General features: G+C 34.5%; 1 pseudogene; it reads left to right on the top strand.

Moving 5' to 3' along the window:
• The first annotated feature begins 277 nt into the window (after positions 1 to 277).
• Positions 278 to 1,332, top strand: LOC118888290 (annotated as a pseudogene).
• Positions 1,333 to 3,955: the final 2,623 nt, after the last annotated feature.

The following is a 3,955-nucleotide window of genomic DNA, read 5'->3' as shown; positions in this document are numbered from 1 at the left end:
ACCAGGTGGAGCTGGCCTGCTGGGAAAAGTATAGCTAAGAGGAAATGCACTGCCTTCCTCCACACTTGTGCAAGTGACTCGGAACTTATTCACCGGGCATTGTGGTGTAGCAAAATGAAATGCAAGGAATCAAAAGTAAGATAATTGAAGGCAGTAAAGCTGAAATAAAACATAAACATCATCAGAAAGACCCACTGGAGAAAGCAAAGGATGGAAAATAAAATAAAGCAGTGTTTTATCATATGTATTTCAGCAGGCCTTTTGAAATTTAAAAAACATGACTACTTTTTCTTTAGAGGACTGCTCTTTTCACTGCCACTTCAATCAAACCAACCAGACCCTAGATGTCAGCTGTTTGTTATTCTTGATTATACTTGGGAACATATTATTAAATATCTTCCAGCTAGGAATGAGAAGAAAAAAAACACATAACAGAATTTTACAGGGTTTTTTGTTTGTTTGTTTTCTTTTCTTTTTTTGCATCTCACTAGCATTCGTCTTTTATTTTTGGTAAACATTTCCATGCTATCATACTTCATGGAGTCTTGTACTTTTAGACATTAGGTTTACCAAATACCACATCTGCCTATTTACTCAAATTATTTCCTTTACTTATGGCTTTTTCTATTATACAGTTTTCCTGAGAGTTTGTACAAGTTATTACCTGAATCTCTCCAAAACTGCCAAGCTCCATTTAATCGTCAAAAATGATTTTATTTCTTCACAGTAATGTGAATTTATATTTCAGTCCTTGCTTATCTTTTGGGAGATGCAGCTATCTACCAAAGCCTGAAGGCACAGAATGTTTATTCTTTTCAATGTCCTTTCTACTTCAGTGTTCAGTTACTGTCTGTCATTTTCCATGGTGATGGTTTTATCTGTGGCTTTTATAACCTCTTGGTCAGAAGTCATTACCTTGGTACAGGCTATTAGGATAACTTCCTATATGAATGAGACTATCCTATATTTTCCCTTTCATTCTGCTAGTTACACTGTGAGCTCTAAACAAGTATTCCTGACCAAGCTAGTATCTGTTTTCTTGGTACCCGGTTGCCATTTGCACTACTTCAAGTAACCATCCTTTTACTTAAAGTACACATTCCAGCCTACACTGAGATGAACATTCCCTGGCTGTATTTTCTCAATAGTTTTCTCATTGCTGCAGTTTATTGGTTTGATTGCCACAAGCTTACTTTGGGAGATACCGCATTACCTGTAGATCCACTTATCAACTGGAAATGCTGCTTCATTCCACTTACAATTCATAATCTTGAGCAAACTGAAAAGCCTACACCAAAAATAATTTATTATATGCCGTTCATATTTCAGTAAAGCTGGGAAAAATTAATTTGTTAATATGTTGTCATGTTAAAATGAATCAAAACTTACAACTACAATAAAAATCATACTTTAACAAACAGGAAAGAATGACGACTGAGACATGCGAAAAAATGGAACTGAATCTTCCTCTCCCCTAATTTTCATAACTTTTCAGAATGTACCTTTTGGGGCTATGATATTATTTATTAAATAGTGATTTTAAAAGCAAAACAAAATAATTCCAGTGTTTATACCTGCTCAGTAACACTTTATATTACAAATATTAGTTTGTTATTAACACTAAAGTGAAAAGAATTAACCTTTTGGCCATGTTGATATTTCTGTTACCCAAAACACTGCTGGTTGCAAACTGTTCTGTAAATCTGAGATTCACTGCCATCTTTAAAATATGACTTTAAATAAACATTTTTATCAAGGTTAAAAAATAATTGCATTTCTATACACTAAAAATGATTAGTGAAAACCAAAATTAAACCCACATTACCATTTAAAATCACTCCAAAAAAATGAAACACTTACCTATACACTTGATAAAACATATGCAGGATCCACATGATGACAATCATAACATATTGACGAATGACACTAAAGAAGACCTAAACAGAGAGACCTACCATGTTCATGGATTGGAAGGTTCTACTAGAAAAGAAGTCAAGGCTCTCCAAACAGACTTATAGGTTTGATGTGATTCCTATCGAAATCCCAGGAAGGATGTTTTGTAGATATAGATGAATCTATTCTAAAATTTATATGGAAATTCAGAGGCCCAAGGACAGCTAAAATAATCTTGATTAAGAGTAAAATAGGCGTTATATTAAGACTTACTATTTAACTACAGTAATCCAGACAGTGTGACACTTGCTGAGGGATAGATACATATGTGAGTGGAATAGATAGAGAGTCCAGAAATAGAACCACACAAATACACTGAATTGAATTTTGAGAAGGGTACAAAAGGAATCCAATGGAAGAAGAATAGCTTTTTCAATAAATGATTCTAGAGCAATCAGATGTCCATAGGCTCAAGAAATGAATCTGGACCTAAACTTCACACAATATATAAAAGTTAATTCAAAATAGATTATGGATATAAAAGTAAAACATAAAACAATAAAAATATTTCAAATACATAGAAAAATCTTTGAGGTCTAGGGCTAGGAAAAAGAGTTCTTAGGCTTGACACCAAAAGCATGATACATAAAAGGAAAAATGATAAATTGAACCTCATCAAAATTAAAAACTTTTGCTCTGAGAAAACTCATGTGAATATGATGAAAAGACAAGCTACAGACCGGGAGAAAATATTTGCAAGCCACATATTTGAAGAAGGATTAGTATTTAGAATACATAAAGAATTCTTTAAAAAACAAAGTTAAAAAATAAACCAATAGAAAATAGACAAAAGATATGAATGGCTATTTCACTGTAGAGGATATAAAATGGCAAAAAAAAAACCCCCACACACACACATGAAAATATATTACACACTGTTAGCCACGAGAAAAGCAAATGAAAATGACAAAAAGATAGCCCTACACACTTATCGGACTGGCCAAAATAAAAACTAGTGACAATCCAAACACTGGTAAAGATGTGGATAATCTGGATCGCTCATTCTCATACATTTTCCATAGGAGTGTAAAATGATACTGCCACTCTGCAATACAGGTTGGCTGTTTCTTCAAAACTAATTATGCAATTTCCAGAGGTCCTAGCAATTTTATTCTCAGGCATTTACCCCAGAGAAATAAAAATTTATGTTTACACAAAAATCTGTTATACAAATGTTCATAGCAGTGTTATTTGTAATAGCCCCAAACTAGAAACAACCCAGATGTCCTTCAACAGGTGAATGGTTAAACAAACTGTGATACATCTATTTCACAGTGTACTACTCAGAAATAAAAAAGAACAAACTCTTGATACACTCAACAACTTGGATTAATCTTCGGGGAATTATGCTGAAGGAAAAAAAAAAAAGACAACCCCAAAGGTTACACACTGTATGATTTCATTATTGCATCATTTTTGAAATGACGAAATTTTAGAAACGTAAAACATATTTGTAGCTGCCAGGTTAAGGGGTTTAAGGTTGGTAGGGTGGGGAAATATGTGTCATTATCAAAGAATCATAGGTGGAATCCTTGTGATGAAGGATCAGTATCTTTATTGTGGTGTTGGATACACAAACCTACACATGTGATAAGATTGTATAGCACTAAGTACACACACACACACATGCACAAATGAGTACAACTGGGAAATTTGAATAAGATCAGTGGACTGCACCCATATCAATTTGTGACGTTGTACTGTAGTTTTACAAAATCTTCTCGGTATTACTTCTTCCAACTGCATGTGGATTTACAACTGTTGCAATAAAATCTCAAAATAAAAAATAGGAAGGCAAGAATCAAAGGAAAAGCAGGACCAAGTTGAAGTAGAGGTGGTGAATGTGGATTGAAAAAGAGGATAATAATCAGAGGGAAGGGAACTTCCCTGGTGGTGCAGTGGTTAAGAATCCGCCTGCCAATACAGGGGACACGGGTTTGAGCCCTGGTCCGGGAATACGCCACATGCTGCAGAGCAACAAAGCCCGTGTGCCACAACGGGC

Source organism: Balaenoptera musculus, chromosome X (genome assembly GCF_009873245.2).
Source record: "Balaenoptera musculus isolate JJ_BM4_2016_0621 chromosome X, mBalMus1.pri.v3, whole genome shotgun sequence".
NCBI lineage: Eukaryota > Metazoa > Chordata > Mammalia > Artiodactyla > Balaenopteridae > Balaenoptera > Balaenoptera musculus.
Note: the sequence above shows the minus strand (reverse complement) of the source record. Positions and strands in the feature narration are given on the sequence as shown.